The sequence below is a fragment of the Ambystoma mexicanum genome, chromosome 1q, assembly GCF_040938575.1.
Source record: "Ambystoma mexicanum isolate Mex_15411 chromosome 1q, UKY_AmexF1_1, whole genome shotgun sequence".
NCBI lineage: Eukaryota > Metazoa > Chordata > Amphibia > Caudata > Ambystomatidae > Ambystoma > Ambystoma mexicanum.
The window spans coordinates 1,399,174,889-1,399,197,324 of record NC_090922.1 but is presented as its reverse complement, the minus strand read 5'-3'; the positions used below and the strand labels follow the sequence as shown (position 1 = coordinate 1,399,197,324).

The following is a 22,436-nucleotide window of genomic DNA, read 5'->3' as shown; positions in this document are numbered from 1 at the left end:
TAATGGTGCCTGGCAATGTACAAATCCAAGGACCAAACTGATAGAGGAGGTTAGTGATGGAGGCGCCGGAAGGTGACGAACTGCCTGGAGGTTTGATGGTCCAATGCACATTGGTCGGTGCCACTGGCCAAGGAATAACACACATTAGAGTCACGATCACTAATATTACAGACAAAACTATGCATCTGCCAGGGGGGCGGACAATCACAGAGCTTCACATTGCTGCCTCAGTGGCACAGGCAGCCATTACCAGAGGCGTGAATCCTCCTTTGGATGTGGGAAAGATAAACTTTGGAGACTCACCATTGTCAGAACATGAGAAAGATCATCCATGAGACCAACTGTCCCTGAGGCCCGATATGTTTTCAACCAGTGATTGGGACTTGGAAGAGGCCAAGAGAGTGAAGCATCACATCCGGCTGAACAATGTAACCCCCTTTCGAGAGAGATCGAGACGGCTAGTGCCAGCTGATGTGGAGGCTGAGCAGCATCATCTGGAAGAACTACTGCAGGCCGGTATCATCTAAGAGTTGAGGAGACCTTATGCGTCAACTGTTGTGGTGGCACAAAAGAAGAACCGTGATGTACGCCTGTGCATTTACGACAGGAGATTAAACAGCAGAATGGTGCCAGACCAATACACTACCCCCAGAGTGGATGAGGCTCTTGACTGTCTGGTTGGGAGCAAGTGGTTCTCTGTTTTAGACCTCTGAAGTGGATATTCTCAAATTCCCATGTTACCAGAAGATAGGGAGAAGACTGCATTCATCTGCCCCTTGGGGTTTTACCAGTTCACTAGAATGCCCCAGGGAATATCGGGAACTCCCACCACGTTTGAGTGCCTGATGGAGAGAATAGTTGGTAATATGAACTTACTGGAGGTACTGTTCTACCTTGATGACCTGATTGTGTTTGAGAGATCCCTGGAAGAACATCACCAAAGGATGCTGAAGGTTTTGGATCATCTACAGCAGCAAGGACTGAAAGTATCTCTAGAAAAATTCCAGTTTTGACGCACTAGTGAAAATTACATTGGTCATATGGTGTCAGCTGTAGATCCCGTCAAGATGGAAGTCCTCGAGACTTGGACCCGTCCGTGGAATCTGCAAGAGATGAGGAGTTTCCTGTTGTTTTGCAATTATTACCGGAGGTTTGTGCCAGGATTTGCCAACAAAGCCTGACCCCTCACTGAATTGACAAAGGCTTATCCAGCCCCGCAAAAGACTGCTGGTAACCGGGGGGGGCTGAGTCCAAAACCCAATACCATCCCAAGGAGAACTTTGGCCTGCAATGGAGTGAACAGTGTGAGTGTGCCTTTGCACAACACAAAAAAAACTTTTACTGAATAGCGTATACTGATCCCCACCTGCCCTATATCTTACAGGTAGATGCCAGCTGTGATGGGCTCGGTGCAGTACTCTACCAAGAACAGCCGGGAACCGTCCGACCTGTGGCTTACGCCAGCTGGTGACTGAGACCCTCCAAATTGAACTACTGTACCCACAAGCTGGAGTTTTTGGCCCTAAAGTGGGCAGTGTCCGAAAAACTGCATGACTATTTGTACGTAGCTACGTTAACAGTGAGGATGGACAACAATCCACTGACATACATCCTTAAGATCACCAAATTGGATGCTACTGTTCATCGACGGTTGGCAGCGTTGTCCATATACAACTTCCAGTTGGAATATCGCCCTGGAGTTAATAACATAGATGCAGATGCACTGTCCCAAAAACCCCACATGGACGAAAGCTCCAAGTCCCACCCTATCGAGATGGCCTCTGCAGCCGCGATGAAATTCCTTTTCAGGAAAGGAACTGACCCATCCGCTGAACCAGCACGTTTTATCGATTGCCTAGGGGGGACCGAGAAGGGGGTCCCTGTGAGCTATTGCAATACCACCAGTCTAATGGTTCTGGAACTGCCGCACCTGAACCAGACGGACCTGAGACAAAAACAATTGCAAGATTGCAAGACTGGGAAATAAGCAAAGTGTTGCAAGGAAAGGAGAATGGCGCAACAGGACCTCCAGACCGCCTGAATCTACCCAATCACTATATCTATTGTAAATAGTGGAAATTGCTAGTAATAAAGGGAGGAGTGCTGTACAAAGAGAGTCAAATCCAAGGGCGTTGTATATACTGCCTTATGCTGCCAGGCTCATTACGGCCACTGGCCCTGCCCGCCCTCCATGGCCAAAATGGACATCTGGGAAGTGAACGGGCAATAGAGTTAGCACAAAGCCGCTTTACCTGGCCACGCCTAGGCCCAGAAGTAGAAGAGTATTACCACACCTGCCCGATGCATTGTGCGGAAAACCCTCAGTCGGCCAGCTGCAGCACTTAAACATCTATAGAGCTCTGGACCCATGGACTTATTTTGTGTGTACATCCTGAGCCTTGAACTTGACAACAGTGGGATTCAGAACATCTTGGTAGTGACCGACCATTTTACCCGATATGCTTAAGCATACCCCACCAGAGATCAGAAAGCAACTACCATAGCGAAAAGTACTCTGGGACAAATTTTTCATACAGTATGGCTGGCCCACTCGCCTACATTCCGATCAAGGGTGAGATTTTGCATCCAAGCTCATCAATGAACTCATGCAGCTGATTTGGGTAAAGAAAACCAGGACATCCCCCTACCACCCGCAAGGGGATGCACAAGCAGCATGCTTCAACCGCACATTGTTGGGTACGCTGAGTGCCAAAGAGAAACTGAGGTGGAGTCAAAATGTGTCCACCCTAGTGCATGCCTACAACACTGCACAAAAATGACAACACTGGGTTTACCCCGTATCAGTTGATGTTCGGAGGGTAGCCAGGCTACCCATAGACTTGAGTTTTGGGGTCTCCTCTGATGGCACAGGTGTAGAAAATTATTGCACTTATGTGAAGGAACTTCACAACCAATTGTCAAGATTTCCAACTAGCGCAAGCCTCTGCCGAACTGAATGCACAACAAAACAAGAAAAGATATGATGATAAGGTCTGGTTCTACAACCTAGAACCCTTTGATCGGGTGCTCATCCTGAGTTTAGGGAAGAGAGGCAGAAACAAGCTGGGGAACGGCTGGGAATCACAGCCATACCTGATTGAGCGACAGTTGACTGGTTAGCCTGTGTTCAGAATGAGACGGAAAGACACCCCGAGGGATGTGAAGACCCTCCACCGGAACCACCTCCTACTCATAGGGGAATAGGGGATGGTGTATAGATGGACCTGACTATTGCCGAAGTTCCTCTTTTCCCTAGAGAGAGGAGCACCAGGACTCATGCACAGAAGTCGATGCACAGGGAATGCCTACCTTCTGCAGGCCCAAGGACTGTGTCGTCTGTAGCCTCTAACTCGTAAGAGAAGGAAAGTGCCAGAGGCAGAAATCCCTCCACCACTGACATAGAACAAAACCCTTCAGACATTCAGTCTAGTCAGGAAGAGGAAGGGGATGAAGGGTGAGAAGGCGCAGTCATAGCTAGTGGCATGAACGTGAAGATACGCTTTCTCGTTCCTCAGGACAAGGTGAGAACAGAGAAAGGTTATCACGTTTTAGGGACACCGACATCGGCTTACCAACCCAGGAGGAATGCATATTTATTCGCCAGATTCTGTGACTATGGACAGGCCAACTGACTCAGGCGGCTCTCAAGAAACTGTTTCTGATGATCCCTTGGAGGAATATGAGGATCTCCGCCGATCTCGCTGAGAGGTCAGGCCAGTTGGAATGTTGAGCTATGACGCCCCTGGGGCCCAAACTGAAATTATCAGAAGGGGATTTCCTGTTCACGGTACTACATGTGCAAAGGCACATGCAAAGGACGCAATCTGGTATACAAAAAAATGGTGGGATGTGCCATTGCTATGAAATGTAAAATTGTCAAATTATATTGTATGCACCTCTGTAGCTGATAAACCCTTAGGGACAAGGGTTTTCAAAGGAAAAGAGGGTGAGTGTAAACTCACATTTATTTTGGGTTTGTGTGTATGAATGAGCATGGTGTCATTTTGTCGGGTATGTTGTGTTCCGTTGCACTATAATATGCCTTTGTGCATTTGGTTTCGCACTCTTTGAGCCCAGCGTAGGTTCTTGGCTGATATGGTATGATCCACCAGCAGGGGGAGCTGGCCAAGCCATGAGGAGATTCCACCTCAGCAGCAGCGGGAGCTCCCCTGCTGGTGAACTGTAGTGGAAGGTCCCCACGGAGCTTAAGAGCCCTGAGGGAAGCGCGGGCAAACAAAGGACCGGGAGAACTCGAGAGGGAGAGCCAAGGGAATTGGGAAGGCAACGTTGCTTTCCCTGAAGAAGCCAGAGCAGAGATGTCCTATTCGGCAGTCCTGTCTCCGGGCTGGCCGCTCGCTCTCCCCTCAACCGGGTCGAGGGCGTGAGTTGCAGGTGCTGCAGACCGTAGAAAGTTCAGCTGGTATTTTGGTCCAACAAAGCCGGCGCAGCTGTAAGGGACCAGTTCAGGCCTCTTTTTCCCCCTCGTCGGCCGACGAGCTAGGAGTGGGAAAGTACACCTAAAACTGGGGAAGGAATCCGCAAGGCAGCAAAAGTTGTTTATCTAGCACATGTGTGATTTTGGTTGTCTCTCTTGGCCTCATTTTAGCTGTGACAGAGGTGGGGTCTTATGGTGGCCTTAGAGACCCGCTGAGGCTTGGATTCACAGGGTCACACTGGGGAAGTATTTCTGAGGTGATTACCACCCAGTTCAGTCGTTGATGGCCCCTACCGTGACTCCCCTTCGTTTTTCTAATGCTACGTGAGTATTCTTGTGGTTTCCTTCATAGTCGGCTCTGAGGGATGTGTTCTCATCCCTGCAGGAGGAATAGTGCACCTTAGAGAAGAGAAAAGAAAACAAGTGGCAGAGGAGGAGGGTCAGGGCGATTCGAAAGGGTTGTCCGGTGGCAGTGTAATTTGACACCAGGTGTGTCTGTTTATGTAGGGACAGGCCTGGTGCCCATTTGATCCGCCTGCCTTTCCGCATCTAATATTGCGGGGTGTTCTTAAACTAAGGAGTGCGCAGTTGTGTTCAGATTCTCTAGTTCAGTGTGAAGAGAGGGGGTAATGGTTGAGGTATCTCCTCATTTGCGACAAAGGATTTGCCGTGGTCTGTGACCGAATCTGAGGGGAATTGTGTGGTAATCTGCAGCTACCGAAATGGCAGGAGACTGGCATGGTTAAGATTTAGGTATTTAGCTATGAAATGTTACTGTTTCTTTACATAATTAATGCTATGCCTTGTGCCAAAAAGAAATACGACTCTGACTGGTTATTACCACCGGGGCACACGAGTAAAGGGCGGTCACCAGAGCTGACCGTCCAGTAAGAGAGGGCCCATTCACCTCACACGGCCACCAGCGTCTTCAGAGGCATGACCTAGGCCTGCACGGAAGGGTCAATCATTACGTCCCCTGGGGTTTGCAAACGTGCATGTGCCGGTAAGGGGTTAGAATCTCCTACTCAGTCCTCCTACAGGATGCTGCTCACTCATAGTAATTCACATATAGGGAGAAACATCTTACATAAAGAAAGGCTAAGCTCTCCGGGATGAGATCAAACTAGCATATCCTCTCAAAATTACCAACGTCTGGGCTGAGGCTACTGAAATGTGAATTGTTACAGCTGCATGTTTATTAGATCAAATAGCTTAAATTGGAGTCATTAATGTGTATTTTATCTGATTTCACAAAGTTAGCAACCCCATAACTAGACATCACCGCAGCAAGTCCCTGCATATGGGGCATTTCTTTCCCTCTTGCTTACACGTTATAATAGTCCTTTTCACAAAGCGTTTTTCAATGGGATTGCACCATTTTAAAACAAGTTTGTGCTTCAGACCCACTCTCTTTAAGTCTTTCAGCATCAGGTTTTTGCGTTTTCCACTATGGAAAATGCCTGGGTTTGTTCCACTTTGATTATCACTTAACAGGTATGGTTAAGGGTAAGCAGACCCCTATAACTATGTATAATATTCTTGATATGCAAATGACTATGTTGCACAGAGGCACACAATTGCTCATTATTCCACCACACCCAGGACTTTAAAGAGTAAGGGCATTTATAGCAAGCTAGCGCATTGACAATGGAGAGTACTCATACAGGACACTTTGTTTGAGAAATGCGTTCGGGTCTAGAAAGCTGGTTACAAATGCACAACTTATAAATAAGTGTGACTTAATAAGATTTAGTTGAAGGTTCATTTTTTTTATGAACTGCTTACAAAAAGTACAATGTAAAAGGCAAGCTCCAGTTTCTCTATTTCAAAATACAAATTCCATTTAAGGGTCAACTATCCTCAGTGTTTGTCCAGAATGAGATTAGAGATATCGCAAAAAAGGTTAGTGCCAGGTATGGAATCTGAGGGTTGTCAGAGGTTGCAGCCTCTGACAACCCTACCTACTGCCCTGGGACCCCTGTACGGAGCTAGCGTTTTACATTTTTTTTTGTAGTTTACAACAGGGGACAGACCCATGTTGAAAACAGCAAACTATAAAAGTGCAAGCTGGGCAGCGGGTGCCGCTGTGTCTGAACCTGCATACCTCGAGCTCATGGTTGCTAGGCAACCATGAGCTCTTCCGAAGTCCCTGGTTTAGTGCGGTGCCTCCGCGCCTGCACCAGGTCAGATGATGAACACCAGAATGATGGCCAGGGCTGAGGTCAGCAGAGTGGTGCATAGGAAATAAAGCCAGACCAGACGGTACATGACATGGGGCAGTACCACCCGCAGCAGCATGCGGATTAGTAGCTCCCTGGCAAAGAGAAGAGCACCATCTGCGCCTGGGACATTTGCATGCCATGCACCACCATGCCTGTGCCCGCCATCACCCCAGACACCATCAGGATTATTATGGTGTTCCTCCTGAGGAAGTGGTGGCAGCCCTGCCCATGCTGCTAGCCGCCCCTGGAGCCTTCCCATCTCATCCTATCCTGTACCACACTGTAGGAGCCTCCAGCATTTTGCACGTGGCCTTGGCACACAATGCGGAGTTTGTATTGCATGTGGAGACCTAGAAAAGTCTCCACTTGCTGCAGCAAATGGACAGTGAAGTTATTCAGTACTTTACGTGGAGAAGAAAAAATCACTTTACTTTTCCATATTGACTTTGAGATTTTTGCTGTTTGGGGGAAATCAATTCTTGGCCAGAAGGCACTTGATGTCTGCGCTTTGTGGTTTAGGCCTCTTCGAGATACTCTGTCTGTTTACAGTTCATTAATGTAGTAATATGGGCCTATGCACACTGATAATAATGCTACATATGTTGGTCCATTCTTGTATGAAATGTATATCATATTACAAAGATATCGTAACCATATTTTTCTTAGTGCACTGAGGAACAGTGCTATGTGATGTCACTTCCTGTTTTGTCAACGGGTGAAAGGTCATGTACCATCCATTCCCATGATGTCATTTGGGGAAGGGTCAAATGACATCACTTCCTGTGATGTAATCAGAGGTCAAAGGTCACGTGATGTCAATTCCGCTACCCCTGCCATTTTGGCGAAATGACATACCTGATTAATGCATATTTTAATTGCTTATATGACAGCATGTGGTTCTCTGATTAGGACTGCCCAAATACGAAATTAGAAACTGAAAATATTTAGTGCAGTGAAATTATTTCATGCATGCGGTTATTTGTGCCCAGTACTGGAAAAACCACCTGCACTTTTATAACTAGGAAATTGAATTCATACTGAGTCTGACAGCACCAGCTGGTGGAAGGCTGTGTCAGATAACGTTTCAGAGAACTCCTTGTTCTATTTTAAGAGGATTCCGAGGAGACCCCATAACCATGTGAAACCCAAAGCATTGGTCTGCCTTTTAGACTAACATTCGTGACAGGGTCATCATCATTTCCAACCGACCCAGAGTGAAAGAACTATTAAGAAAGAGGTTAAATGTCCAAATGAAGAGACTGGCCACCAGGGGGTGCACAGATGAAGTCATACACCGTGTGAGCTCTACCCCCAAAGGTCACTGAAGAGGCTTGAGCCCCTCCTTCTTGGACTCCCACACAGACTGAAACTGATACCAAACTGCATGAACGTGCCCTCCACCAGCAGCAGAAAACCTGATGATAAATGGCGAAGAATTCATCGAGAAATGAGTGAATAGAACGGTCGGCCACACTACGACGACCAGAAAGTGAAATGAAACTTCCCGCACGCCACTCCATGGGAGTTTCTCGCTGGCACTGCATTGGAATCGGAGACGCCTCTTAATGTAAAAAGGTGCCCTGGCCTTGCACCCGTTCCTCGCCACCCCTGCGTGCATCTTAGTGAGACGCTCTGGAGCAGTGAAGGAAAACCCCCACGACACCAGTGGACAGACCTCCCACGACTGCTCTGGGGCGGGAGTTAGCAGACCCTGGAGCGCTCCCGGACCAGAGAGTAAAAAGTAAGCAGGATCTTACTTCTTCGCGTAACACCGCTGTGCGAGACTGGAAGAAGTCCCAGACAACCGGCGTACCCTCGACTCCCTGAACTGCTCCAAAGATCAGGCCAGTGCACCTTTCGGGGATCCCGGATGTGGAGATCGGAGTGCCCACTGATCTGGCGCCACCGTTGCCCTCAAGGAAGAATCGACTTGAACAAGTGAACAGCGCAAACAGTGATTAAATGCTGTAAGCCCCGCCGAAGGAAATAGGAGTGGGTTGGCGGGGTCCCTTGACCGGACCCATAGAGTGCATTCATGGGACTACCACAACTCGCAAATAACAGCCATAAACCCTAACATACGTGAGGTAAGTGTTCCAACAGTACCCGCAGGGAGCTCTGGTGTTAAGACTGCCTGGGGTTAGTGTCGGAGGTGAGAGGGGCTTGTGGTTGGTGTCATGGCTGCCTGGCCGTAGTGTGGGAGGTGAAGGGGGCTGTTGGGTGGTGTCGGGACTTAAGGTGGCTGCGTGGGGTAGTCAGAGGTGTAGTGTCTGGTGTTGGGACTTGTGGGGGATGCCTGCTGGTAGTGTCAGAGGCGAGGGGGGCGGTGGGTGGTGTTGGGAACTGATGGGGTTGCATGTGGGGTAGTGTTGGAGGTGAGGGGGCCTGGTGGGTGGTGTCAGGGCTGTCTGGGGTAGTGTCAAAGCGAGGGGGACTGGTGGGTAGTGTCAGAAATTGAGGGGGATGCCTGGGGGTAGCGTCGGAGGTGATGGGAGTTTGTGGGTGGTGTCGGGACCTGAGGGGGCTGCCTGGGGGTAGTTCTGGAGGTGAAGGGGGCTGGTGGTTGGTGTCAGAGCTGCCTGGGGTTGTGTCAGAGGTAAAGAGGGCTGGGGGCTGGTGTCAGGACTGTCTGGGGGTGGTGGGTGGAGGTGAGGGGGGCTGGTGGGTGTTGTCATGGCTTCATGGGGGTAGTTTTGGAGATGAGATGGGCTGGTGTCAGGACTTGAGGGGGCTGCCTGGGGGTATTGTTGGAGATGAGGGGGCATGGCGGGTGGTGTCAGGACTTGAGGGGGCTCCTGAGGGTAGTGTTGGAGGTGACGGGACCTGGTCGCTGGTGTCAGGGCTGCCTGGGGTAGTTGAGGGGGGCTGGTGGTTGGTGTTGAGGCTAGAGGGGGCTGCTATGACTAAGGGGGATATGGCAGCAGTTAGGATGCCTCAGGAGTAGGAGGGACGCTCCACAGTTTTGCTAGGGTGCAGCTGTTAATTACGGGGGACATCATGCCATTTTGCTGGGGTTCATCTGTTACTTACAGGGGACCTCACACAATTGTGATGGGGTGCAGCTGTTACTTACGGGGTATGTTGCAGAGTTTCACAGGGGTGCAGCCTTGACTTGCAGGGGGCCTTGAGCAGTTTTGCTAGGGTGCAGACATTACCTACGGCGGACCTCACGCAGTTTCGGTGGAGTGCAGCCCTTACTTAAGGGGGACCACATGTAGTTTTGCTGGGGTGCACATGCTGGGGATCGTGCACAGTTTCACAGGGGTGCACTTGCTGGGGACTGCACACAGTTTCACAGTGGTGCTGGATGGTGTATCAGAGGTGGATGCGAAGGTTTGCACCAAGGTTTGTCTTTGGCAATGGTTTTGGTTTGCTTGGGGGCGTGTTGTGGGCGTTCTTTGCACAGCTCGGTTTTCTTTGTGGGTAGGATTCCTTTCCGCTTTGCATTCCATGAATACGTAGAGCGCCCATAGGAAACTTTGTGCGTGGGGACGCGTGAAGTTGTTTTTGGTGCAGTGACTTTGCCAGATCAATGCATACTTTTCCATGAATTGTACCCTAAGTCTTTGACCATTTGGGGAGTTAAAAGTTTGATGAGAGCATTTGCACTCTGGATGGGTGCTAATTCAATAAGAGAGGTAGGGGAGGAGCAGTCGAGCATAGAAGAGGTGGGGGAGGCAGTGGAGAGCATGAGGGTTGGAGAGGAAGTGCTGTGAAAGTGTCACAAATGTTAAGGATTTTAGAGGAAAACTAGTGAGCAAAGCAATTAGCAGAAAGGAAGGCACAATAGTTATTGGCTTGGGATGTGTGGGCAGAGATTGAAAGGTAGATGAAGTTTTACAGGGATTGATTGTGAAGGGAGGTTATTAGGTTTGTGAAGCAGGAGGATTTGGCAGAGTCCAGTGCAGAGGTTAGGGCAGCAAAGGAATCTATTCAGGCTAGGAGACGGATAGTTGTCCGTAATTTGCACCAGTATTGTATGTCACAGCACATGCTTGTTTTGAGGGACTGAATTCAAGAGGTGATCCAAGGCTGAGGAAGGGGAAGGGAAGATATGAAAGTGCAAGCAGGATAGTGTTGGTCAAATGGCGGCATAAGTGCATAGTGACAGTCAGAGAGAGGCATGAAATGGGGAAAGAGACAGGAGAGAAGTATTTACATCATCAAGATAATGAGCAATAGAGTCCTTCCTAAATTTCCTCTTAGTCATTGAAGGTGGGGAATGAGAAGTAGAAGGCGGAGGGACCAAGATGTTTAAGTGAACAATGGAGTGACCAGAGGGAGAGGGGTTAATTAAGAGGCCTGAGCAAGAGAGTGAATTAGAGAGAAAGACAGGATCGAGAGAGTTCCTACAACAGTGAGTATTTCAAAAAAGGTAGCAGGCGCTCCTCGCAACAACAACCCCATACACGTGTTTCATAGACATGTTTCAGCCTTGTTGGGCCTCATCAGTGAGGTGAAGCTGTGCCTCTCTGAGCGCAGTGAGCAAGGAGTCCACGTCTGGTTGCCCCCAGGCAACTCAGGGTGACCAACCCCAAGTTCCTTGCAAATATTTTCAAAAAAGGTAGCAGGTGCTCCTCTCCAGAAAGAACATGGCATGATAACCTGTTCTGCGATGAGAGTTTGCAGCACACGCTTTTTGCTCACTGTACCTTTCACAGTGAGTAGGCTGGTCATGAAAGGAGTAGAATGAGTTTGTTTGTTCGTTTTATTATTTATAATGCGCGATCATACCCTTAGGTAAAAGTGCGCAGCAGTTACATGTATATATGAAACTTAGTTACAACAACGAGTTTATATACATACATACAATTATAGCAGGATTATATACAAAACATACCAATATGGGTACAATATATGTGAAAAGAGGGAATACTGGAACGAGCAGACCACTTACTGGTCTTGGAAGTGTAAACAAGTCAAAGTAAAATAGAGTGTGTACAGCTAGACAGTAGGGTTGAGGGGCTATGCTCCTCGCGGTAAGACCTGACAGCATGTTACATTTAAGGTCCTACGTTTTCAGCCATAGGACAAGCTTAGACTGGAAGTTATGGTAGGGCAAGTCCGTTCTGAGAGTGGGAGGTAGGGAATTCCACAGTTTAGCTTCTTTCAACGGGAAGCTGTTGCCCCCTATATGGAGCGATTGAAGGTAGGGATGGACAGACAATCTTTGTAAGCTGTTCTTGTGGGTCTCAGGGAGGTCTGTCTGTGGAATCTGTTGACCAAGTAGGTAGGAGCAGCGTTGTTGAGAGATTTGTGAGTAAGTGACAGGGTTTTTAGGAGAATTTTGTCTTTGATAGGGAGCACATTATTCTGTTGGCTATATGTAGAAATGTGGTCTCTTCTGGAGATGCCTAATGTCTGAGGGCGTTATTTTGTAAGGTTTTTATTTTACTAGTGGTCGCTTTGGTAGACCCAAGATAAAGAGCATCACAATAGTCCAAGCGGGACAAGATAAGGGCTCTGGCAAGGGTCATGCAACTGGTATCGGAAAGAAAAGGCTTAGCTGCACGGATCAGTTTGCACGTGTAGGCCGTGGAGGATGCTAAGGAGTTCACCTGTTTGTTAAATGAGAGGTTTGAGTCCAGGTAAAAACCCAATGTTTTGACCTCTTGTCCTACTTTGATACTGTTGCCATCGATTATAAATGAGGAATAGACAGGGCCTAGATTATTTAGGCTAGATGTGGTTCCCAGCATGATGAGTTCAGTTTTAGCATCATTCAGGCATAGTCCATGTGTGGCCATCCATGCCTGGATGATGATTTACACTCTATTCACCAAGACCAAATCCTTTCCATAATCCCCAGAAAGCAGGAGGAGGATCTGGGTATCATCTGCATAGTTAGTGTGGGTGATACCGAGATGATCCAGATCATCGAAAAGGGGCTTGGTGAATTTATAGTACAGTGTGGGCGAGACACAGGAGCCCTGTGGCACGCCACAGGTGATAGGTATAGGGTCTGCCACTGCTGTGGGTGAGAAGACCCTCATGGTTCTGCTGTTTAGGAATGATCTAATCCAGGTGATAGCATCATCGGAGAAGTGAGCAGATGTGTTAAGGTGGGTACATAGGATGGAGTGGTCGACCAGGTCGAATACCGCCGAGAGGTCTAGGAGGAGGAGTAGGGCAGCTTTACCATTGTCTCTAAGCTCATCAACTTGGGTCTTAAGGTCAATGAGGGCCGTCTCGGTCCCATGTTGGGGACGGAAGCCTGATTGTCTAGCTCCTAATAGGTGGTGTGCTTCCAGGTGCTTCTGTATTTGTATGTAGGCGACCTTGTCCAAGATTTGTAGGTGAAAGGGTACTGTCGTAATAGGTCTGTAATTTGTTGGCGTAGATGGGTCAAGGGTGTTTTTGTTTAGTAGTGGAAGTACCCAGGATTGTTTTAGATTGGTGAGAATAGTGCCAGACGAGAAGGAAGCATTGATTAACTTCGTGATGAAAGGGGAGAGGTCTCGGGCAGCATCCTTGATGAGCTGTGCAGGGCACAGATCACCCTGACAGTTGGAAGGTTTCATTGACAAAATGATTCTTTCTACTTCAAGTATGGAGACTTTAGAGAAGTTGAAACGGGTAGATTCAGTATCTGTGGGATACTCAGTAGGTATGGATGGGTCAGGGGGGTCATTTAAGGAAGCTCTTTTGCAGGAAAGTTTATTTTGTACGGTGGACATTTTGCTGGCTTAAGCATTTTGGATCTCTGAACACCAATTTTTATCTTTGGTACACGTATCAGGTGGTGCTAAAGGAGTCTCTATTTCTTTGAGGATGGAAAATAATTTCTTTATATTTGATTTAGCTTGGGATATGTGAGAGTCGAAAGAGATTCGTTTTGCTAGGCAAATTTCTTTTTTGTAGAGGTCTGAGAGTTTAGTGAATTTAAGTATATTGGCTACTGATGGGAGTTTTTACCAGGTGTTCTCACAGTTTCTTTTTTGCTGCCTTAGGTTTTTGCGGAATGGTGTAAACCATTTCTTCAGATGCGTTTTGGGCTTACTTGATCTGAGTTTGAGGGTGGTAATTAGGTCCGACGAGGAGGAAATGTTTTTATTGTATTCTTCAACCAAGGTCTCGGGATCCGAGTTGTCAAGGAGTGTGTTGAGTGTGGGGAGTAAGGTCTGGATAAGTCTCTCCACAGTGATACTCTTTTTATTTCTAGTAAGCATGGGAGGAGCCCTGATAACTAGTGGGGGTGGAGGTCTGATGGTGGAGAGCATGAATGACACAAGGTAATGATCAGTCCAAGCTAGAGGTGAGATAGCGATGATGTTAGCTTGACAATTGTAGTCGGCCACCCAATCGAGTTTTCTACCTTTGGCAAACCTGAGAGCTGATTTGAGTGGTCAGATAGGTGGAATTCAAGCCCAAGTCAGTGGGATATAGGGCGCCTGGGAAGATTAAAGTCTCCAGCATGACAATGCGGATGTTGGTTGGAAGTGACTCAAGGGAAAATGTCAGCTCATGGAAGAAGGAGTTCAGAGAACCAGGGGTCGATAGAGAGCGAGAACAATGACGGGTGTAGGTGGGAGCAGTTCAATAGTGGCATATTCAAAAGAAGAAGAGTTGATGTCAGAGGAGGGGAGAGGGGCAGTGTTGAGGGCCTTATTGATAAGGAACCCCAAATAACCGCCCTTCCAAACAGGTCTGGGGGAATGTGAGCAGGTAGCAAAGTCACTGTGGGGAGCTGCTATTGTAACAGAGTCATCTTTGGAGAGCCAGGTTTCTGTGGTAGCAAGAAGTGGAAGTTGAGGGTAATAAGAGTCAACGTTGTTAGTGATGTAGGAAGACTTATAGGGGGATTGTGCATTCCATATGATAGGTGAAGGGGGAGAAGAGCATGTGTTGTGCTGTAGGTAAACCTGAGAGCTCATTTGAGTAGTTTGAGTGTAGGGGGAAAAGGAACATGAGGAGTCCACAGACTAATGCAGAAGTTACACCAAGTTGAGGCTAAACGCTATGAGAGAAGTGAAGGAGAAGAGTGAGTAGAAGGATGAATGGAGCAAAATTAAGTTGCTTCATGGAGTGTAAAAGAAATAGCAAGTGAAGATAATGAAGAAAGGGTGCAGCCCAAGGGAGACGAAGGGTAGGTGTGTAAGCAGAAAATGAAGGGTGGATTGCTGGCTGAGAATAAATAGATGTAAATATGATTTTGCGCTAGCTAGAATTAGGCTATAGGTAACCAAATGACAGTCAACAAACCCAAAACAGCAACATAATTTGGTTATGTGATGTAACAGAATCTCTGCGATGAATGGATAGTCAATCGGTAGATCTGTATGTGTGGCAACTGATGTAAAATATATGGTGAGTTTGGTGGATTCCTGATGTGATCAGGGGTTCTGGCCCTAGATCCTTTCCAGCTCCAACAGGCCCTAAAAGGGCCTTTGCTGCATTTGGGCCTTGGCTGCAGAGGCTTGTGTTGCACCCCCAGCAGCAACTGATAATTCTGATTAAAAAAAAACACGGACAAAGAAGTCAAACAAGGTTGTCCCGTCACCACCGTTCTTTAAATTATTTCTGGCAGACTTGCCGCTTCATCTCGAACAAGTTCACTGTTTTCCGCCTAATATCAACAAAGTCCGTATTAGGTGTATAACCTACGCCGATGATTTAGTCTTGATGGACTGTTCTCAGATTGGTCTGCAGCGTTTGCTTACTAAATTGTATGAATAGCTTTCTGCCAATGATCTCGAAACCAATACAACAAAAACAACACTCTTGAATATTGGAGGCCCATGGTCGATTGCTAGCCAATCTCTTAGTGTTGTTACATCGATACGGTATTTGGGTATCCAATTTACCAACCCGATTTGTGAAAAAACGTAGATTTTCGACCTCCAGCAACGGATGACGCAGTTTGCTTTACAAGGGGCTAAGATTCCTAAAGATCATGGAACATTTACCATTGCTTTTGACATTTTACTTGCAAAAGGTTATTCATTCCATCATTTTTGGTGCCGAAGCAGGCTGGAACATCGAAGCTTGTATTTGGCAACAACTTTGGCGCAAGTACTAAATCTGCCATGCTCTAATTTAATGCGATAAGGCATGAATTAGCATTTAATTCCCTGTTCTCTGAGTTCTTGTGAAAATCGTTTGCAGCCTTGCGCAAAATGCAATGGTGTCCTCCAAACCGAGCCTATAAGTTCTTTAGGGCCAGAGGTGACCGGCTGCAGCTTGGTCTTCTACAAGAATGCAACAGCCGGCTATTTAACATTTTGTCCGCTGCAGACATTAAGTTATCAGACTTGTTGTAGCGCCCACAAATTGCTAAGAAAAAACTGGAACTAGGTCCTGGATAGTCAATCTAGAACAACGTAACAACCTTCAGTCTGCACTTTATTTAGGTGTTGTCAGCAACAAACTGAATAGTCCATCAAAATATCTTTTACACTGCCCGTCATACCATCATCGTAATCAATTTCTAAGATTGAAACTATACGCCCTGAAAACAAAAGAAACTAAATGGCGATGACAAGACAAAGCCGTGGTGGATAATCTTTGTTGATTTTGCACACAAGAAATTGAATCTTCTGAACATCTACTAATTCGCTGTATAGGCACTTGCGACCAACGAACCAAACATCTTGGGAACTTTGTACCTCTAAATGATGACCTCGATGCCTGGTGGTCGCGCGTAGTTTCAGGAAGCAACATAAAACTCACCTGTGCAATGGTCAATTATATGGATTCTATTTTAGCGATCGATTAATTAATTCAAAGTCTCATATTTTGTGCTGATCATTATTGACTTGATGGTGAAGCAGAACTTTCATTGTCTCTACTTATCTACTGGGTGACGGCTTTCATATTAAAGTGATGAAATATGTGAGAAAGTAGAGAATTGAATGTATGGAACAAATGTTTAATTCTTATGTCCTAAACTGAAGTCTTTTTTTTAATAAAAAAATATTTTAAAAAATAATGGAAGCAGTGAGTCACCTGTTCCTCTGGGAGCCAGTCACAGTGCTCCAGGTGGCTTCCACACTTGCAGGCAGAGCTTACATATGCACACTCACTTACAATAGTTTCCTGAATATTGAAGGAAATGGTCAGAAAGCTGGAAAGAACATATGGGACCATTGAGGGATTCTTCTATAGGGGTAAAACCATGGCATATCATAATCTGGACTAATCCCAAGCAAAATAATGAATTAATGAGTGACTTAATGTGTCTCAGTATTATATGAAAGAGCTTTTAATATTTTTCCAGAGCTTGAATCCATTGAAAATCCAGGACCTTCACTCTGTGACCATACCCTAATGTTAAATCGCCTTGTGAAATACACTTCCAGTGCATGCAGGCCACCTATGATAGCCTCTCACAATCATGGGTGTTCTGCAACTTTTCAACAGACTGTTATTCACTCATCCTTCTCCTTACTGTTGGCAGGTACTGGGCTACCTCGTCACTCCCCCTCCACACTCCTTTGCTACACACAGCCTAACTGCTGTAATGGCCCACTCTTTTACTTTGATAGGGTCAATCCCCTTGCATTGGCTTTTCCATCCTCAAAGTCACCTACCCTCTTCCTTGGTCTTTCACCACAAATGGCAGAGGGTGCAGGGTTTGCACTTGCTCCTGCAGAGGCTACATGAGCCTCTCCTGGCCTCATGAGATCACACCATGACCCAGTCCCAGTCCCCGGGGACTCGCCTACCTGAAGATTCTTCACTGACCCACTTTAAATACTGATGTATTCCTTCTCTTCGGAAACCAATTCTGAAACGTCCTATGTCTGCTAACTTGTTCCCCTATGCCAATGGAAGGTTGCTCTTCCTCTTCAAATCATTCACACTCCATTCTGGAGAATCCTCAACCCTGCTGGTGACCCATGTGCACTCCATCTTCGTACAACTTGGATGACACATCGTCCTGAGTTGGCTACTCTAAATGACACAGTTGTGTCCGATTTTGCAATTTGTTTTTATGGGATTCCTTGAAGAAAAGTGAAATTGGTCATTTTGTAAAGTTTTTTTTGCTCATTGTTCTTAACGAATGAGTTTCACTGCCATACCCATCTTCCCCGACCTCTCTCCTCACCTTCCCTGTTTTTTTCTCAACTTTACTCACCTTATGAATGATCATCAGAATTGGGGCAAAGAAAATAGGTTCCTGTTTTGTTTTCTGACTGCAGGACCATTCCGCTCTGTAATCCTAGCCATTTGTCCAACAATGCTCATCTTTTCGCTCAGAACTGTGTGGGCAGTGCCTGGCCACACCCTTTCTTCAATTACTCCTGGGGTGGAATCCACAACCCCAACCATGATCACATCATTTCACCATTAATTTTGAGCTGCAATTGAATCTGCTCTCCCCTTTACATCACCTAAACCTATTCCGGTAGGACCGTTCAAGTCCACTTGCTTTGGGAACAGGACGATTCTATGCATCATGAGTTAAATCCACTTGTCAAGTTGACTCACCCCTTCATAGATTGAGCACTATTAGTGGTAATATTAATGGTAATAGTAATGACACTGAATATTACAAAAGGAGGAATCAAACTTGAAGGACTATATACATCATAAAATAATATAATAAAAAATAATAATAATAATAATAATACTAATAATAACAATAACAATTACTAGTATTATTATTATCATTTAAATATATTAAGTATATTGTTAAACCATTTACCCAAATCATCCATATAAAATACATTTAAAAAATCATTGAATTAGGATAAAAATAATACCATTAACCACAATATTACACTAAAAGGACTTAGTTCAATTACATATATTACAATATATAAAGTATATTCGATTGTTAATATCCTAAATATTCTAATGACCATTTCACATTTAAGATAATAAAACTTCTAATATTGTCTTTCCATTAATTATCTAATATTACAGGATATAACTCTGCAATCATTTGCCATAAATAAATGTTTTGTAGTTCAATTTCAAATTGTCTTTTGAGAATATTTGCGACCAACATTGATCATTATATATATTCATAATAATGGTAACCTTTAAAATATATCCTGTTTAATCTAGTGCAAGAGATACTCAGGTGTTTGGTGGTCTCAATATTCATATGACAAACGTGGCATAATCTGTCATCATAAAATACATTAGTCCATGCACCCCTTCATTCATGAATTGGAAGTTGGTCCAAATGCAATCTCATCAGAAATTGTCTCAATTTCGTATTAGGCAAAAATATGTAAACGGTACTCTAATAGTAAAACCTTGTTTATATCATTATTAAAATAAACCTTGCCGTTTAGATGTTCAATATACTTAAAGCAATCCTATATTTCAGATTTCTTTTTGAACTCCTTAGCTTCCATTCCTATATTTAGCAGAACCTATTTGACAATTTGTGGCAAATAACGTAAAGTTGACTTCTGTGGGCTTCCTGAACGTCCTAGTTTGCAATTTACTTTTATCCACAAATATTCTAAGATCAAGGAAATAAATAGACTTTGGAATCAATAACTCATGTGAATTCTTACCAGAGGTATACTTATTCAAGTAACTCATAAATCTTCAAACCTATCCTTAGTTCCATGCAATATTACGAGCACATCATCTATATATCTCTTCCAAAGCTTAATCTCACCAATGTATTTGTTGACATTGTAGATGTAAGTGTGTTAAAATGCCCCATTATCAAATTGGTTAGCCATGGTGTGTAGTTTGCCCCCATTGCCATAACTTTACTATATGCATAATAGCACTCATTGAATAAAAAGTAATTATGTTCCAACGTAAATTACATAAAAGACTTAATCATGTCCACATGTTCCCTATTGAATGCTGGGTAGTCTTGGTAAACAAAGTGTAGGGTTTACATTGCTAATTTGTGCTCAATTGAAGTGTATACAGCCTTCACATCCGAGGTTGCCAATAAAAACTGTGGTTCTAATGCCAGATCCTTTAAAAATCATAGAGTCTGTGTAGAATTCCTCAGATAGAATATCAGGGAAGGGACCAGTCCCTTGATAGTTGTATCTATGTATTCTGCCTCAATTCCCCACCCTATGCCACTCATAATTGAGTGCACTTCTGGCAGTTTGTCCAACTTCTTATGTACTTTATGGAGAAAATGCATAGTAGGCATAACAGGATGGATCCTCACAAAAAAAGACCTCTCGTCATCAGTTAAGACATCCCTCCTACGCCATTCAAGAACTACCAGAGGCAATTCTTTGACTGTCTGCTCTGTAGGATTACCCAATAACTGGGTGTAATACCCCGGTGTCAATAAGTGTAGAACTTTCATTTTGATATGATCTCCTCTGTTCAGAATGACTATATTGCCACCCTTATCTGCTTCTTTAATGAAAATAGTATTGCCGTTGGCTCACATTTTTAGAAGGTTGTCTTTCTGCTCAGTTTAAATTCTGATTATTACTCTCATATCCACTCTTGACTTTGTCCATATAATTAAGAATGTCCAATGTCACAACTTTGTAAAAGGTTTTGATGATGCTTTTTGATGGTGATTCTGGAATAAATTTAGATCTGCTCTTAAGTTCTTGTAATTCTATAGTTGTATGGTGTATTCCCAATTCTTCACACATTTCTTTCTTAGTTTTAGAGGTATCAGTAGTGAGTGATAACAATAAATGGGACCTCTCGATGTGTACTATTGTTATGGTACTCTCAGGCTGGCGTGTTTCCTTTGTTTCAAACACCTGTACTTTCTGGTGAAACATTTTTTGAGTTTAAGTTTCCTCACAAACGTATAGAGTTCTATTTGAAATTCAATCATGTCTGTCCCTAAAGTAGATGCAAATGACAATCCTCTATTCAATACTGACCTTTCATTGTCAGTGAGAGCCCTATCAGACAGATCAATGACTAAATCCAGTGTTAGTTCTTTACTTGATGAGTCCTTGTACTCGATCTGGTGAGTCCTTTGACAGGAGTGTGTCCTCTGCCTGCCCCTAAGTCTGCCTTCTCTTCTTCCTCTGGAAAAGTTCTCTGTATTGGCATATTTTCCCCTAAAGGGTCTTGAAATCTTACATGCTTGACCACTGTCTGCTGATTCTGTTGATTAGCCCCTCTAAGAACCCTCACCTGACACTGTTTGCTCCTTGAGGAACAGTTGAAAAACCAGATCCTGTCGACATAACCCCTTCTCCTTCCGATTCCACAACTGAGCTGCCTGGTGTAGTCTGTGGTTTATTGTTTGCTGCAAGTGATTTCCGATTGTCATTGTATCTGGCTTGAAATCTATATACTCAATCATTTTCATAGTTCCTATCATCCCTAAATTCCTTGGCACTATGTAGGCTGCTCACATCAGTGATTTCTTATTTTACTTGATGGTAGGGAGGATTATCCAGAATGGCTAATTTCCCTTACCTACTGAGTCCCTCAGCAGCTTTGCTGGATTTCTAGGATTTCTTTTTTTCACCTGGTAAGAGTGTTAGCCTTTTTTCCCACTCTACCATGTGTTTTGCTGTGTGTGTTTAACATGGTTGTGTTCATAGACTGTGGAGCCTCACCTGCTCCATAGACATCATCTTTTTACTGTGTGTCACACAGCACTTTTAGTGCAGTGACACAGGGTTGTCTTTTTCAGACTTCCCACTTTAAACTCCATTTTCTGGGACTGACTACTGTCTCCCAGAACATGTAAAGTTGCCATTGACTTTATTAGTCTTTTTAAATTCACAGCCCCAGTACAAACTATCTTATAAAGAGTACTGCAAAGGGTTTATAGTTATCCCTTTTTGTCTGTCTCTCATGGAACATTATTTTGTTCTCCTTTCTTTAAGATTTAGCTGGTAGCAGTGGTATCTACCACATTTTTCGCGGTCTATGAAAATAGCCTTGGTACTGTTTTAGACTAAATTAGCAGCCTCAAACTTTAATCCACTGGACCCCATTTACTTTTATTTGGTTCCGGCTGGGTTTATTCGGCATTTCTTTTTGTAAAGGTGTTTCCCGTGTTTTACTCTGCGCGCCAAACCAGGTTTGGTTCCTTTGTTCGCCGTCCTTTGGCGGGCTTCTGCACAGTAGCCCTACTTAGGCGCCTGAGAGTGTGAGGGAGGGGTTTTAGAACCCCTGCTCAGGGTCTCCTTGGAGACCCAAGTTGCACTTTTGTTTGATTGGCTAGGTGACTGTCCTGCCAGGACAGTTTTGAACTCTTGGAAAAGATTTAACCGCGAACTACTCTGAACTGTGCGACCCTCTGCAAAGACTCTGAACCATTAACATTGGCCCAGGTCTATTGATTTGAATCCTCATTGTAGCAAGCCTTTTCTAGATTGCCCGGCCTACTTACTTGTTGGTGCTGCTTAATTTTGTATAACCTTGTCTTTCCCTCCCTTTTTAAATTGCTGGAGCCATTTTGCGCATACTTCATTTTGAGCTTAACATGTCCAGAATTGATTGGGTGTTGTGTAGTATATTAAGATTGTGATTCTTCTGCTGTTTTACTTAGTGAACTGTTTTACAAATGAAGGTGTAAATAAATGTATATTCTTTTACTCAGAAACCTTGAGTCAGTGTTTGTTTGAACCATAGTACTTACTCTCCTTTGTGTAACTTCTGATACTGCTCACTTTACTGTTGAGATAAGTCTGGCCGCTCAGCCATCGCTAGCACTTTACTGTGTAGTACAGGCTTGTACCAAGGGTGAATTTGTACTTGCACTTGTAGTCTTAATTGTCTTAATTGTGTGTGTTGTTTCCAAATGGTATTGCATATGATTCTGCCTAACACTTGATTGATATGAATTTGCACTCTGGCATGTTCCCTCTCTGCATGTTCAACTAAGAGATGCATCATTATCTGTGAACTTTGTG

At 44.8% G+C, this 22,436-nt stretch overlaps 1 long non-coding RNA gene across 1 annotated transcript in view; it reads left to right on the top strand.

Annotated features, from left to right (window-relative positions):
* The first annotated feature begins 7,801 nt into the window (after positions 1-7,801).
* Positions 7,802-22,436, top strand: part of LOC138548255 (uncharacterized) — a 51,274-nt gene continuing 36,639 nt past the window's right edge. Inside the window, exon 1 of the long non-coding RNA XR_011292070.1 lies at positions 7,802-8,744. This is a non-coding gene — a long non-coding RNA (uncharacterized lncRNA). The remainder of the gene's footprint in view (positions 8,745-22,436) is intronic.